This window comes from Bufo gargarizans, chromosome 3, assembly GCF_014858855.1.
Source record: "Bufo gargarizans isolate SCDJY-AF-19 chromosome 3, ASM1485885v1, whole genome shotgun sequence".
Lineage (NCBI taxonomy): Eukaryota > Metazoa > Chordata > Amphibia > Anura > Bufonidae > Bufo > Bufo gargarizans.
In genome coordinates this window covers 120,539,955-120,557,596 of record NC_058082.1, presented here as the reverse complement: position 1 = coordinate 120,557,596, position 17,642 = coordinate 120,539,955, and positions in this window count along the sequence as shown.

Below are 17,642 nucleotides of genomic sequence, written 5' to 3'. Positions count from 1 at the left end.
AGGACCCTTTAGATTTAGAATCTTATAGACCAATCTCACTGCTTAATGCAGATGTAAAGCTTCTTGCGAGGGTCCTGGCTACAAGGCTTTCTAGGGTCATTTCCTCTATTGTCCATCCGGATCAGAGCGGCTTTGTCCAGAACAAGGGCACACATCATAATCTGCATCGGCTTTTCTCTAATATTCAGGCCCCTGGGGGGACCGCTCGCTCCATCCTGTCATTGGATGCCTCCAAGGCCTTTGACAGGGTGGAGTGGCGCTTCCTCTGGAAGGTTCTCGCAAGGATGGGCTTTGGGGAAAAATTTATGCGTACTCTCAAGCTACTGTATAGATCTCCAAGGGCAAAATTGAGTCTTAATGGAATCTTGAGTAGTAGTTTTGATTTAAATAGAGGCACGCGGCAGGGCTGCCCACTATCCCCCTTGTTATTCGATATTTATATCAGGCAGGATGATCAGGTCAAAGGATTTGGTACGTTAGGAGTACAAGACCGTATCTCCCTATATGCGGATGATGTTTTGTTTTTTATAGACCATACGGATACTACTCTTCCTAGGATTATTCAAATGGTTAAAGCATTTGGTGAGGTGTCTGGTCTTCTTATAAACTGGGCCAAGACCAGTTTGTTGCCAATAGACCCACTGCCACAGAAAGAGGTTCTTGTGACACAGTTAGACATTGTTGACACTTTTCAATATTTGGGTTTGACTATATCGCCTCGGGTTGAAAATTTTGTACAACTCAATTTGATCCCCATAATGGTAAAGACTAGAGCTAAAATAGGGATCTGGCTGAGACTTCCCCTATCTAGAGCTGACCGAGTTTCACTAGTTAAAATGGTGATACTACCACAATTTCTTTACGTGCTCAGGAATACACCTATCTGGATACAGGATAAATATTTCAAACTCATGGAAAGAATAATTAATGATTTAATATGGGGAAGAAAGCGAGTTCGAATAAAGCTGGAATATTTGTACAAATCAGTGGAGTGCGGGGGCTTAAATCTCCCTTACTTTAAAGGGTACTTTATTGCAGCCCAGTTATTGATGTGCTATGAATCAGAGAACAGTGCATTGCTGGGGAAGTTGGTAACTAGTCATGCCCACAATAATATTTTTACATTGTTGGAATCTGGTTTATTGAAGAGTTATGAGCGTGGTTACAGAGAGACTATAAAATTACTCCTGAAAGTGTGGGCTACAATTAGGACATGGTTGAAGGTTAAGGGTTCACTCACATTTACGCCCCTCTGGCATAATTTATATTTACAAAGGCTGGAGGAGATTGCAGCAGACACATATTGGCAGAAGAATAAAATTTTATATATCTCACAGGTAGTTAAAGATAGAGAAATTAAACCATTTATAGAAATGACACATAATATAAGAAACCTTTCATGGTTTAGGTATTTTCAATTGCGTTCAGTACTATCCAGCTTGGATGATAAATGGGTGTTGGATATAGATAATTCATCTTTTTTGAATGATTGGGTAGGGGGTACACTTTCTAGAATAAAAATCTCAAATATATATAAGTTATTACTTAAGGCACGGTTTAGTGATACACAGTCACCAGGACAAAAAGCATGGGAGGTGGATTGTCCGAATTTACAAATAGAAGGGTGGGAGAATATTTTTGGGAACTTACTCTCACTATCCCAGAACTTCAACCATGTTCTAATACAATTTTATATTTGTCATAGATTATATATTACTCCCCTATGGATGAATAAATGTGGGTTAAGAGACAAGTCCAATTTCCCCAAATGCGACACTGTAGGAGCGGACTTTCTCCATATGATATGGACTTGTCCAGAACTCATAAACTACTGGAATAGTATCAATAATTGTATTATCTATAAACTAAAAATTCAAATCCCTTTTGAACCACAAGTATTTGTGCTTAATGATCTTTCCAAATTAAATAATCACAAGTATCAAAAGATTTTTCTGAGCAGAATATTGATGTTGGCTAGAGTTTTGATCAGTCGGACCTGGTTTGCCCGATCCACTCCAGATATAAATACATGGATAAATTTAATTGATAAGGTAAAAAACTTTGAGAAAATTATGTACAAACAGAGGGAAGTTGAGGACCAGTGGATTAAGATATGGGGTGGATGGAGGATTGATTAGTTGAGGTCAAACTGTTTTATTATAGGGGTTCTATTTTGACGCACCACAGGCAGGGGGGGAGGGGGGGGGGGTTGGGGGGGGAATTGTATTCTTTTCTTTATTTTTGTAATGTTTTGATATATTAATCAATAAAGACAATTAAAAAAAATAAAAAATAATGGCCTCCTATCTCTAAAAAAAAAAAAAAAAAAAAAAAAAAAAAAAAGCTAAGGAAGAGGGATGGTGACCTCCCAGTAATCCCTAGGCCTTTCCCTAACTCCTGCCAGTATGAGCAGATCCTGATGGTGGAAATACTCATAATCCCTCCCTCTAAAGACCAATTTAACCGCCTCCGGACCGCCTAACGCAGATTCGCGTTCCGGAGGCGGCAGCCCTGCGCAGAGTCACGCATATATGCGTCATCTCGCGCGAGCCGAGATTTTCTGTGAACGCGCGCACACAGTTGTGCGCGTTCACAGGATCGGAAGGTAAGCGAGTGGATCTCCAGCCTGCCAGCGGCGATCGTTCGCTGGCCGGGTGGAGATACAATTTTTTTAACCCCTAACAGGTATATTAGACAGCGTCTAATATACCTGCTACCTGGTCCTCTGGTGGTCCCTTTTGTTTGGATCGACCACCAGAGGACACAGGTAGCTGTGTAAAGTAGCACCAAACACCACTACACTACACTACACCCCCCCGTCACTTATTAACCCCTTATTAACCCCTGATCACCCCTGATAACCCCATATAGACTCCCTGATCACCCCCCTTTCATTGATCACCCCCCTGTCATTGATCACCTCCCTGTAAGGCTCCATTCAGACGTCCGTATGATTTTTACGGATCCACGGATACATGGATCGGATCCGCCAAACACATACGGACGTCTGAATGGAGCCTTACAGGGGGGGATCAATGACAGGGGGGTGATCACCTCATATACACTCCCTGATCACCCTCTGTCATTGATCACCCCCCTGTAAGGCTCCATTCAGACGTCCGTATGATTTTTACGGATCCACGGATACATGGATCGGATCCGCAAAACGCATACGGACGTCTGAATGGAGCCTTACAGGGGGATGATCACCTCATATACACTCCCTGATCACCCCCTGTCATTGATCACCCCCCTGTCATTGATCACCCCCCTGTAAGGCTCCATTCAGACGTCCGTATGATTTTTCTGAAGAGACCCAGGGTATAGAATCTGCAATTCATATTTTGACCAGCAGGTGGCAGGCCAACATAAGAAATCAGCACTTCTGTACAAATCATGGGTCTAAAAGACCCATGAGGGTTCAGAATAAAAAAAAGGGTTTTGTAGGCTCAAATATGAGCTTCAAAATCATAAAAAGCTGCTAAAAAATATATAAAAACATTGAAAAATATAAAAGTTGAAATCACCCCCCCTTTCCATAGAATAAAAAAATCAATACATAAATAACATAAAAATATAAATATCATGGGCGGTGATGCGTGCGAAAACGCCTGTACTATTATAATATAAAAATACTTTTCCAATACATCGAATGGCGAAACGGAAAAAAGGGTTAAAGTGGCCAATTTGCCATTTTTTCATTGCTTCTCTTACCCCCAAAAATGTAATAAAATGTGATTGAAAAGTCACACACACTCCAAAATGGTATCAATAAAAACTACAGATTGTCCCGGAAAAAAATTTGCTGCCACACCACTCAGTAGATATAACTATAAAAAAGTTATGGGGATCAGAATATGGTGATATAAAAAAATGTCAAAATAAAAGTTTAAATTTATTTTTACACTATGTAGACATAAAAAACCTATACATATGTGGTATCGTTGTAATTATACTGACAGATCAGTTTTGCCGCAAATAGAATGCTGTGGGAACAAAACACGTAAAATTGTCGAGGAATTGCCTTTTTTTAAATCAATTCCACCCCATTTGGAATTTTTTCCCCACTTCCCACTACATTGTATGCCATATTAAATGGAGGCATTAGAAAGTCCAAATTGTCCCACAAAAAATAAGCCCTCATACAGCTTTGTGAACTGAAAAATCCGGTATACTAAGGGTTAATTCTATCTCTATTATATTACTTTTAATATTCTGTATAATAAAGTTTCCCTTGTAATGTAGTGGGTTAGAGAAGTACCCATCCCCCCATTGTGCTGATAAGACCACATTCCCGAGTGATCTCAGAGACATGCGTGGTGCACACTGGAGGAGGGGCTGATGGGAATAACTCTGGTTTTCACACATACATTCAGGGGACTCCACCTAGAACTTCATCCTAGGTAGGATGTAAGTATTGATTTGGCCTATCTCTTGTACACCCTGGGATGTCGGTCATTTGTTAAAATGTGGTAGACAGTCATGTGTTATAGCATGATCAACAGAGTCTCACCTCATGATATTGCATACTTAGGCTAGTGATGTATTTACTTTTTATTCAGTATGTGATTTGTCTGCACTATATTTAATCACACTTAGTAAATATATTTATTCACTTAGCCTGGGTAAGCTTATTCATTCTCAAATCTTTTGAATTCATGTTATGAAACAATTAGCCTCACAGAAAGGCTCCAGTATCTGAGTCAGCAAAGAAGAGAGAAGATCACAGAGGAGCTGTGTTATAATGGGAACAGAGTACAGGAATGAACTGTACTGATATGTGAGAGGTGGTGAAGGTAGCAGCATCCTAGACACAGAGATACAGCATGAATTACTGTGAGGGACATAACCATATGAAAAAGTCTAAAACTAGGAGCAGCTTAGATACTGCATATTGGGGGTCTGAAAATGAATGAAGAAACGAAGACTGCCACTAGAAACCTATTGTGACTTTTCAAGTCAAGTTAGCCACAAATGTAATTTTTTTCATGTCAAAGATCATAACCTTCAAAACAGGCCTGTTATGATGACAGATACTGTAACGGCACCCCGGGCATAAAAGGGAGTAAACGCAGTTTAAGAGATATTCCCTTTCCAGATGCAAAGGCAGCTACTAAAGATGCCAATCTCCCGAATTGGAAACCATATGAATGCTGCATACAGCCGAATAGGAAAAACATATGAAAGGTTTACACTCCTAGCAGTCGAACTGGGACAGCATACAATCCCCCCAAGAATGAGACCAAGCTCTGTGTTGAGGGTAAAGCAGTGGACAGCCAGAGCTGTGTGTTTATTGTTCTTATATACACATTATTACACATTAGTATCACCCACAGGGTTATGTAAAACAACCAGTAACCCCGTACAATACACTCAGACACTCCCACACAAAATCCTCCCCTCTGCCTGTGATACAATTACCTTACACAATGGGTTAATGTATGTATCACAGGCAGGAGAATACACAGTTTTACACAATGTCTTCTGTCCTAGAGACAATTGGGAAGTAATCCAATTTATCTCCAAGGGCAGAGGCAAAACTCCATTAGCCACATGGTAGCAAAAGACAATAAAATACATAAGAATATTTAACTGTGCAGCTATTGCATAAAACATAGGTATTTAGCATATCCCCAGATGGCTTGGATCTGAGCGCTCAATATATCCGAACAGTGCTCAGATGACACAAACACAGTGAAATCACCATGGGGTTTAAGTTTAGCATGGGCTGATGAGAGGGCCCATAATCCTGGGGCAAGAGGCTGGCAACCAGGCTTCTCTAGCACCCAGTGGCGAGGTTGGTTTCGCCACAGATACTCTCAAAGGACCTTGGTAAAGTTTGAAAAATAGCTCCTAATGGACTCTCAGAATGTGAGAAACACGATTATATGGTTTCATGAAACCAAGATTGAATTTTCCTCCAGATATGACACTTTTTTGTCATGTCTGGAGGAAAACAGGCATTGTTCATCATCTACCCAATACCATCTCTACATTAAAGCATGGTGGTGGTAGCATCATGGGGGTGTTTTTCAGTGGTTGGGATACTGAGACAGATTTGAGGAAAAGCTTAATGGAGCAAAGTAGAGAAATAATCTTAAGGCTAGGGCTACACGTTGACATGTGTTGCAGAAAAGTCTACAACAATTATTATAATCATAGTCAATGGTGTTGCGCTGCAACTGCGACCAGTCTATTGCAAAAAATCAATTTGTGTTGCAGACTCGCAGTATGTTGCAGTGTGCCATCATTGACTATCATTTCAAAAAATGTTGCACAATATTGGGGCAACACGAATGTCGCTCAACACATGTCGCAATGAAATTGTACCACAAAAAATGCGCTCAACTGTCCATATATTTGTGCGACTGTATGTCTGTCCCACAAAAATTTTAATAGAACATATCTATAATCATTCTTTTTTATTTTGCGGACAAGAATAGGCATTTTTACAATTGGGTGGGATGGGAAAGTGTGGGATGCACGCAGCTTGTATCTGTGTTTTGTGTTTCCCTGTAGGATATTTAAAATAATATAAAAATGATTATATTTTTTTAAAGACATAATTAGAAATTAGGTATTAGAAGGTATTTACACCAAATTTAAGAAAAAATTGGGACTTTACAAAATACCTCAGCCCGCAAGCCTACGTCAAGGGTCCTCATTCTCTTGCGAGTCCCTAATCCAAACTACAGGGGATCTAACTAAATTAAGAACATATAAATTTAATTAAAACTTAAAATAAGATTCCAGCTAAATTCAACAACTTCCACGGATGGCGTCCAACTGCCACAACAATGCCCTCTCAGGACTGCAGAAGTAGTCGACATAGAGTTCCCAAACAGCTAGTTCAGCCATTCCAGGGCGTCCAGGCTGTCTCAGGTCTAAATTGACAGAAGATGTCATATTTAGGCCCAATTCTGCATCTGTGGAGGCATTGTGAATCCTGGTGAAGTTGTGTAGGAGTACACAGGCCTGTATCACCAGGGTGGCATTGTCCGGAATCATCTGTATGGATGACATGAACACTCTCTACTGACTTGTGGACAGTATTCCCAAAGCGCACTCCACATATCAGTGGGCGCGAGTCAATCGATAGAAAAAGATGTGCTTCCGATCATCCAGATCGCGTCTAGGGAAGGGCCGCATCAGATGGGGTAACAATGCGAATCCTTCATCTGCCACGATCACAAATAGAGCTGGCGGACCTGCAGATCCGGGAAGTCTACTGGGCTCTTGCAGGGTAAGCTGGTTTGTCTGAAGCCGTTGACCCATTCTGGAAGCACTAAAGATACGGGCATCTGAAGTGCTCCCTTAGGCCCCGATATCCACAATTACAAAGTTTGTTAGCCAAGGCCATCAGCACTATTTATCCAATACAGCAAACTTTGTAACAAAAAAAAAAAAATGGCCAGTTCGCCAATTTTTCATTGCTTTATCTCCCAAAAAAATAGAATAAAAAGTGATCAAAAAGTTTAAAATGATCATACCACAAAAAATAAGCCCCACACAGCTCTATAGACGTAACCATAAAAAGTTACGGGGATCAGAATATGGCGATTAAAAAAAATAGTTTTTATTTTTTTCAGTATTACAAGAAAAACTATATAAATGTGGTATTTTTATAATCGTACAGACCCAGAGAATGAAGGTAACAGGTAAGTTTTACTGAATAGGGAACACTGTAAAAACTGTTTTTTCCCCCCAATTCCACACCATTTGGAATCCTTTTCCAGCTTCCCAGTACATTGTATGCAACATTAATGGTGCCATTGGAAATTACTACTTTTCACGCAAAAAAACGAACCCTCATGCAGGAGGTAAAAAAGAAACACTGAAAATGGGAAGGTCTTGAAGGGGTTAAAGTCAATCAGTATCACTACAAAGTCTCTATGTAGCCCTAGCCTAAGGCCTTATTCACACGTCAGTGTTTTGGTCAGGGATTTCTATCAGTGATTGTGAACTAAAATCAAGAGTGGAGGCTACACAGAGATAAGGTGTAAGGGAAAGATCTGTACTTGTTCTGTGTTTAGACCAGCACCAGGTTTTGGCTGCAGGGACAGACTGGGAACTTAAAGTGGCCCTAGAAAAAAAACTAAAAGTGGCCCATGTTGTAGGCGGGTCCAACCTAGGTGGAGCAACATAAGTAGGCGGGGTCAACAATACCATAGTGCTAAATACCATCCCAGCAGAACCAAATACCAAAGTGCAGCACAATATACTGTCCCAAAAGTTGTACCTCTGTGGTGGCCATTAGTGATGAGCGAAGTATTCAAAAATTCACTTCACCTGCTTCGAATTTAAAAAAAAATAATAATAGTTTTGTGATGAATTACTTCATCTCGAAGCACTTTTCTGTAAGTAGTGGGTGTAATGACAGGGAGCAGCAATTGCGTTGCCCCCGTCATTGTACCCCTTAGATACTGCGTTCATAGCTGCACCTGACATTGATATTACTTCATTCACTTGATTGCGAAGAGCTGGCTGCCGCCATCTCGATTGAAGATCTAGAGTGAAATCTCACGCGGCCCATGATGAGATCATCATGTAGGCCTGTGTGGTAACGTCATATGTCACCACGCAAGGGATTTCGTGCAAGATTTTTAATAAAAAATGGCGGTGGCCGGCTCTTCGTGCTTAAACTGATGAGGTAAGTATGATTTTTTAATTTTTTTTTACTGCCATTCAGGGAAAATCGATTTGCTAACATGAAGCACGAGGAAATTCTGCTTAGCGTCGAATTGAATTTTCCCTGAAATTCGGATCAGGGAGTTCGTGGAGTTCGATTTGCTTAACACTAGTGGCCATCAATAGATTCTATTTTATGTCCTCCTTCTCCAGGTGTCTTTGATTAAGATATAAAGCAGGGGGCTTAGGAGGTGGAGGCCATAGCAGTTGAATTCAGGAGGACATGTGCAGTCACTGGCCAGGTAAATGAGTACCTGACTGACAGCGTTAGATACCTCCAAGTACTCATTATGTACCCAGCCAGCAGCAAAGAGGAGGACTGGGTGGACCCCTGGGGCATAAGCCCACTGGGAAATTTCCCTGTAGGGCCTATGGCCAATTCATCCCTTTGAAATCACTGACCGAACACTGACTTTGTGAATAAGGCCCCATGTAATGTAATGTGGGTGTGTTTTGGCTTCCGTATTACAGCCGCAAATCCTGCTTGACTGCAGTCTAATGACCCAACAAATAGTTGTCCCTAAGTAGGATGTGACTTCACAATCTGATATATTGAATAAAAGATATGTTGTTTGGCAAGGACTATTGCTATTAACATGTTATACACTTCATTTGTTAGAACAATTTTGAATTTAGCACATAAATAAGAAAAAACATACTCAACACGGACATGTTCCCCAGAAAGCAAATACCGGAATATACAAACGGTCAGTGTGAGTATAATACGCAACAAATGGTCTGTGATGCTAATACTTTATCTGAGAGGCCTTCTGTAATGGACCCTTTCAGCAGACAAGGGGTTAAAATCTGTTTAGGCGATATGCCCCTTTCTGAGAGACAGGCACAGCTACTGCAGAACACCAAACTCCCGAACTGGATACAAAATAGCACTCCAAACTGGAACCTTGCGAATAGCTGCCAGCAGACGAACAGGAAAAGCATACAATCAGCTTACACTCCTGGCAATCAGTCTCTCACAGCATACAGGGAATCCCCCCAATAACGAGACAAGGCTCCGTGTTGAGGGTCAAGCAGTGGTCTGACGTGCTGGCACACCCAGCCTGGTTTTTATTACAGTTGTTGCAAATACAGAACAGATACAACACATCCCCAAAATGCATCATGGTTTCCTCCTCTCTGTCCCGGAGACAACCGAGGGCAATCCAATTATCTCTCAGGACAAAGGGAGATCGCCAATACACATGTGGAGACAACAGGACAGACAACACCATTTAAACACATAATGGCACAATGGGACAATAGAAACACACCCACACAAAATCATCCCCTCTGCCGGTGATGATTATTGAACACGATGGCGAATATAATTATCAAAGGCAGAGAAATACAGTTTTATAAAACATATCACAGGAACCCCAAAACATGCAATAACCCCATAACCAATATATCCTCGGAATCGGGGGATCTGGGTGAACCACATATCCCAAATTCACCCTTATCCGTTCAGTAGTTTGGAAGATCCAGTTTTATGCCAGTTACACCGAAAATATACAAGTTATACAGAAAATAGTCACTAATAAATGTGTCCCCTGTTTGGTAGTTTCAAACTACTGAATGATGTCTCTGTGTACCAAATACAGGAAAGATAGCACCGTGTTGAAAAGTCAGAACAGTGTCTGTGAGTTAAAATGGCCGCTATCTATTGTTCTCACCATGTGCTTCATCCATTGTTCTCACCATGGGAATAGTAAAATCCAAGCAAGTAAGGCAAATGATGCAATCCAGGGACAGATGGCTCAGTCCCAAGTGCCTTAAGACCCAATAACTTAAGGGATAATAATCCCAGGGCAGGAGGCTGGCAAACAGCCCCCTACAAAACACTGTGGTGAGGTTGGTTTCGCCACACCTTCTACCAGTGGCCATGACTCACCTAAGGGAGTGCAATGATCAATTATGTCGTGGGTGTAAGGATGAAGTCATATTTTCAGTAAAATGAAATAATTGCATATAATAATCAAATCTATGAAATGTTATACTGTATGTGGGACACAAATCTAGTGCAGTAGAGGGGTCACACGCTTCTGGACTTCAGCTACCATGTTACTATATGAAAATAATAACACTGCACGGTACTTCTGTGCTAGGTTTCATCGGTTATGTTTGCTATTTCACCAAAAATAGCAATAAGGCGAAAGGGTACATAATGTGTGTCTGGTTTTTCTGGTCCGTTAACTATCTGCAGTATTAGTTTGCAGTAGGTCAGGGTGACCAGATCTTTCTGGTGAGCAAACTACAGTGTATCAAGCAAACTAATTTACTGATCACTGACGAACCGGCCCTGACCTCCCAATAGTGAACAAATGTACAAGCAATACGGGTCTTGCTGTGAAAGTTTTGTGTTATGATGGTCCCTGATGTTCCTAAGGCCGGATTCACATGTCCATGTTCCGGATGTATTATACATCCTTATTACTCGAATTTGCCATGAATACACAGCATCATAGAGATCAAGCTTGTTGTGAGTTTGGGTCAATTAAACTAAGATGAACATATTTTGATTTCCAAACAGGAGGACACTTGGGGCAGGATGGTTGCCAGTAGAGATGTGCGAATTTCATATTTTGAAATTCGTTCACGCTTTGTTTGGTGGTAAAATCAAAATTGCGTTATGGATTCCGTTACCACAGACCATAACGCAATTCTATGAAGGAATGCATAACGGAAGGTTATTAGAGGCATTCCGTTATTCATTCCGTCATAATAGAAGTCTATGGGCTGCGAAACGAAGCCGTCCAGTTTCCGTTACGCAGGAGAGGTCTCCCCTGCATAACGGGAACGGGACGGATCCGTTTTGCAGCCCATAGACTTCTATTATGACGGACTGAATAACGGAATGCCTCTAATGACATTCCATTATGCATTCTGTCATAGAATTGCGTTATGGTCCGTGGTAGCGGAATCCATAACGCAATTCTTATTTTACCACCAAACGAAGCGTGAACGAATTTCAAAATATGAAATTCACTTCATCTCTAGTTGCCAGCACTGCGTCCTAATGCTGTATGCGGTGAAAACATAGGCCAGGGAGCATCGAGTGAAGTGCATATTCACCGCTCCTTGGGGCCTGGCATCCTGTCCTCTAAGGCTGTACTAATGAACAGGGCCGAGAGAAAGTATTGTGCCCTAAGTAGAGCAGGCAAATTAGTATTGTGCCCTAATAAAGAGATTTAAACACATTTTATAGGAAACAGTTACAGTTATACCAAATGTACCGTATTTTTTGCCTCATGACGCATTCCCCCCCCCAAAAAAAAGTGGGGGGAAAATGTCCCTGCATCTTATGGGGTTAATACTAATTAGAGCTTCCAATATGGAAGCGCTCATTAGTACAGGAGGACCAGGAAGCGGTGAAGGCTCTGTACTCACCGCTTCCTGGTCCTCGGCTGTGCTGTGGCTGCGCACAGCATGAGGGTGCTCTGTGACATCATGCTGTGCGCGTCAGATCACAGCACAGCCGGCAGCAGGATGAAGAGGATCGTGCTGTGGGTGAGGAGCGGTGGCGTCCGGGAGCAGGAGAGGTAAGTGTTTTTTTTTAAAGTTCTCTGTGGCTTGGGGGCTGCTAAGAGGCATGGGGGCTGATGAGAGGCATGATGGCTCATATGGGGGCTGATGAGAGGCATGAGGGCTCATATGGGGGCTGATGAGAGGCATGAGGGCTCATATGGGGGCTGATGAGAGGCATGAGGGCTCATATGGGGGCTGATGAGAGGCATGGGAGCTCATATGGGGCTGATGAGAGGCATGGGGGCTCATATGGGGGCTGATGACAGGCAATGGGGGCATCTGAGGTCTGATTGTGGGTCATTCACATTGGTCTTTGATCTGAGGTCTTATTAACATTGGGGTCTGATAGGGGCTGTGACTGCTGGTCTGACTTGAGGTCTAATGAAAACATTTTTTTCCTGATTATTCTCCTCTAAAACCTAGGTGCGTCTTATGGGCCGGTAAATCTATTGCCTTACAGGTGACATCTCCATGGATTTGTGTTGTTCACCTTCACTTTCTTGTCCTTTTGGTCCAGACCATAATGCGCAGATGTCTTTGGCCAAGAGTGTACTACCCCCTTTGCTATTGTCACTCAGCCCAGCTGTTGATTAAGGAGCTGATCAACCTTCCTATTTAACTGATTGTGGATCCATCTTCTCCCTGAGCTTTGAGGTTGTCTAGTCTCTAGTAACCAGTGAAGGTGATCTCGTCTGATTACTCGTGTATTGTACCTTGTCTGTCTACGAATTCTTCTCCTTGCTACCTACCCTGACCTTGGAACTGTGACTTGAACTACGCACGTACTCTGCCTGCCCCGACCTTGGAATTGCTATTTGGAATACACAAGTACTCAGCCTGCCCTGACTTTGTACTGTGTTCAGACTACGCTTTTTGCCTGAATCCTTTTCACCAGTGTCTCTGACCCCCGTGGTTCAGCAGCCAACTATACCAGGACTATTCCAGGAGGTAGCAGCCTGGTTGGCTCCCTGCGGCAAAGTCTAGGTCCCTGTACGGGAAACCTCCAGGAGAACACCCTTAGGTTTAGCCCAAAGTCAAACTGATTAGTTGGCACACACCCACTGTCTGTTACAGCTATATAAGAAACCAGTAATAATAAATGGCACACTGTAGATGGGGCATGTTACAGATTTTGCATTAGGGCCCAGGAGATTCAGATTACATGTTTTATTTGACTCATTGCTTCTGCAGTCTATCCCCACACTCTATAGCAAAGACACCCCCCCTTTAAAGCTGCCCCTTTAACACCGCCATTCTGTAGTTTCCAACAGTACTGTGCCTGCTGCTGTCCCATGTCCCCACATTGCTGTACCAACGTGCTGCCAATAACCCAAAATAATGTACTGCTAAAATAAAAGTGCCAAAGGACACAACTACAGAACTAGAAAATGATGAGCTAAAAAGCAGACTTTAGGCATCAAACCCCAGACTAAACCCCAAATTCCGACCTATTGACAGACCTTAAAATACAGACAGCAGATTAGCTCAAAATTCATACAAACCGCAGATTAGACTCCAAATTTATACAGACCTCAAATTCATATGCCCCCCTATAACCTTCTTTGCTTAAAGGGAACCATATTTTAAGGGATGGTTGGGAGGGGGGGGGGGGGGGGGGTTTAGGGAGCCACATTTAATTTGTGGTCTGATCTGAGGTCTACATTTAAAGGGAACCTGTCATCGGGATTTTGTGTATAGAACTGAGGACACGGGTTGCTAGATGGTCACTAGCACATCCGCAAAATCCAGTCCCTATAGCTATGTGTGCTTTTATTGTGTAAAAAAACCCGATTTGATCCATATGCAAATTAACCTGATGAGATGAGTCCTGTCCCTGACTGATCTCAGGTTAATTTGCATATGGATCAAATCAGTATTGCGGATGTGCTAGCGGCCAACTAGCAACCCATGTCCTCAGCTCTATACACAAAATCCCGGTGACAGGTTCCCTTTAAATGTAGACCTCAGATCAGACCACAAATTAAATGTGGCTCCCTATAATGCCCCCCAACCATCCCTTAAAATACACCTCATGGCAGACCTCAGATCAGACAAGAATAAATGAAACAACTTACCTCTCCTGCTCTGGATAGTGCCTCCACTCTGCAGATTCAGCTTGCTCTTCTTGCAGCACTGCACTGTGACCAGACCTTGCCTAGTGTAGCATCATAGTGCGCAGCTGAACGCTGCGGCAGCCGGATAAGGACGAGTAAGTTGTGAGTAAAGCCAGCGCTATACTCTCTGCTCCCTGTGACTCGCAGCTCCTGTGTACTAAGCAATGCTTCCACAATAAAAGCACTCATTAGTAATAGTGCCCATCCTGCTGCGTCCTACCATCCTGAGAATCCCGGACATTAGTTAAATTTTAAAAATCCGGCCGGACAGTTTTCTTATGTCCGAAAAAGAGAACATATTAGGGGGAAAAAGAGGACGGATGATGACCCTAGTTAAACCTCTGGTCTGGCAGTCCATGACATATCCGAGTAAGGCCCCATTAATTTCTACAGGACCATGCACACATCCTAATTTTATGCAGATCTTCGTGGCTGTTATGCAAATTATAAAACATGTCCTATTCTTGTCCGTCCTTCTTTTTGGTGGGAGTGAGAAAAATGAGGAATGCACAGCAAATTTTGTGGCTCTGGTGTTTGCGGACCGAATATCGAATGCAGCCCTGTGCATGGATGTATAATACACCAGGAACACGTGTCAATTCGACTAAAGAGTTTCCATTTAAGGTTCTCACTAGGGATGAGCGAATCAACTTCGGATGAAACATCCAAAGTCGATTTGCATAAAACTTTATTCTAATACTGTACGGAGCAGGAGCTCTGAATAATATTAGAATGTATTGGCTACGATGAGACTTCACACAATAACTTCATAAATTAATTTGTGCTGTACAAAACCATTTCCCGAACTCGGGTTCGGTTCCAGCAATAACATTCTAATACTGTACAGAACTACAGCTCAGTACAGTATTGGAACGAAGTTTTATGCGAATCGACTTAGGCTACTTTCACACTAGTGTTGTTTGAATCTGGCGTTCAATTCCAACACCGGAACTGCCCGCTGGATCCGGAAAAACGTGTGATTACATTTGAATCCTGATCAGGATTTTGATCACAATGAAAACATGCATTGGAAAAAACGGATCCGCCATTTATGGTCTTTAACTTTTTTTTCAAATTTTTCGGGTTTAACATGCAAAAGCCGGATCCGGTTTTACGGAACACACAGCGCCGGCATTCAGTCAAAGTGTTCAGGATTTTTGGCCGGAGGTTAAAATACAACATGCTACGGTTTTCTGAAAAGCCTGATCAGTCAAAAAGACTGAACTGAAGACATCCTGAACAGATTGCTCTCCATTCAGAATGCATGGGGATAAAACTGATCAGTTCTTTTCCGGATTTGAGCCCCTAGGACGGAACTCAGCGTCGGAAAAGAAAAACACTAGTGTGAAAGTACCCTTAGGCTGGGTTCACACGGGCGTGTCCGGATGCGTCCCGGTGTATTGCGGCAAACCCGCGCAATTAGGTATGCAATTGCAGTTTTGACTGCGATTGCGTTCCGACGTTCAGTTTTTATCGTACGGGTGCAATGTGTTTTGCACGCGCGTGATAAAAAACCGACTGTGGTACCCAGACCCGAACTTCTTCACAGAAGTTCAGGTTTTGGTTCGGTGTTGTGTAGATTGTATTATTTTCCCTTATGACATTGTTATAAGGGAAAATAATAGCATTCTGAATACAGAATGCTTAGTAGGTGGTCACTGTGGTGATGGACCATGTGATCCGACGTCACCACAGGTCCTTTAGCTGGTAGTTCATCATTAAAGAAGAGACCGGGAACTACGCGATCAAGAGAAGGTGAGTTAATTTTTTTTTTAACCCTCAATTGATCACCTACTATGCATTCTGTATTCAGAATGCTATTAACCATGTTATAAGGGAAAATAATACAGTCAATAGACTGTCATCTTAGCAACCATGCGTGAAAATCACACCGCATCCGCACTTGCTTGCGATTTTCACTCAGCCCTATTCACTTCTATGGGGCCTGCGTTGCGTGATAAATGCACAAAATAGAGCATGCTGCAATTTTCACGCAACGCACAAGCGATGCGTGAAAATCACCGCTCATGTGCACAGCCCCATAGAAATGAATAGGTCCGGATTCGGGGCGGGTGCAATGCCTTCACCTCACGCATTACTCACTCGCAGAAATCTCGCCCGTGTGAAAGGGGCCTAAGGCCTCATGCACATGAACGTACTTTCTTTCCATGTCCGTTCCGCTTTTTTTGCGGACCGTATACAGAACCATTCATTTCAATGGGTCCAAAAAATAACAAATTGCTTTGTGTGCGTTCCATTAAAAAAAATAGAACATGTCCTATTATTGTCCACATTACGGGCATGGATAGTACTGTCCTATGAAGGGCCAGCTGTTCAGTTCCGCAAAATACGGAATGCACACGGAAATCATCCATATTTTTTGTGGAACACAAAATACATAGTCATGTGCATGACGCCTTATCAGCACTCTGCTGCCGGCAATCGATTCTGCATGGTGATGAGCGCAGGCATATGCAATCGCTCCTCCCCATACTGAGGATAAAATAGGAACACTTCACTGCTAACAATCACCTGCAAAATCTACAGGTGTAATATTACCTTACAACCCTAATGATGGAAACCAGAGGATGTAGGAATAACTGACAAACTGAGGACTTGATCAGAGCTGTCATGGACACTGTCTATAGACAGGCCCAAAAAGGTACTGTATTAACCCTGACTTCTGGTGATTTAGTGATGACGTGTCTCCAGAAAGACTACATTTTATTTTTTATGTGTTAGGGGAGCGGGTTGGGAGCCTTGGTGAACCAGTTATCCAGGTAGGGAAAGCTGTGAATTTCCTTGGACCAAGAATGGCTGCCAGAACTGCCATCTTTGTAAAGATTTGCAGAGCACAGAGATTCCCAAAGGGAAGAATTTCAGCTATTTAACATGACCACTGCTGGAGTGAATCTGAGTAATTTTCTGTGTCCTGGATGGATCGCCACATGTAGGTATGCAATTCTTGGGCCCAATTTTGCCATAACATCACCCCTTTCAGAGAACAAGTCACAGATATCAAAGTCTAGTTTCTGAATTTATTTACTTTTTACAGGAAAAACCAGAGACTAGAACCCATCGTAAAAGGGTTTTTTGGTGTCATTAATTTCCGATCTGCAGTACAATTCCCAGCACCCCTGACCATCTCCATTGTACCAGTCGTGCAATTTAAACTTGTCCATGAGAGAAGAGACTTACAGGTTTTTGTTTGGATTGACAATATATCTTGAAGACAGGAGATAAGCAAACTGGGAGATATCTAAAAGGGTTCAAAATGCATCTGTGGCAGATGTCAGGCATACTGGAAACAAATGA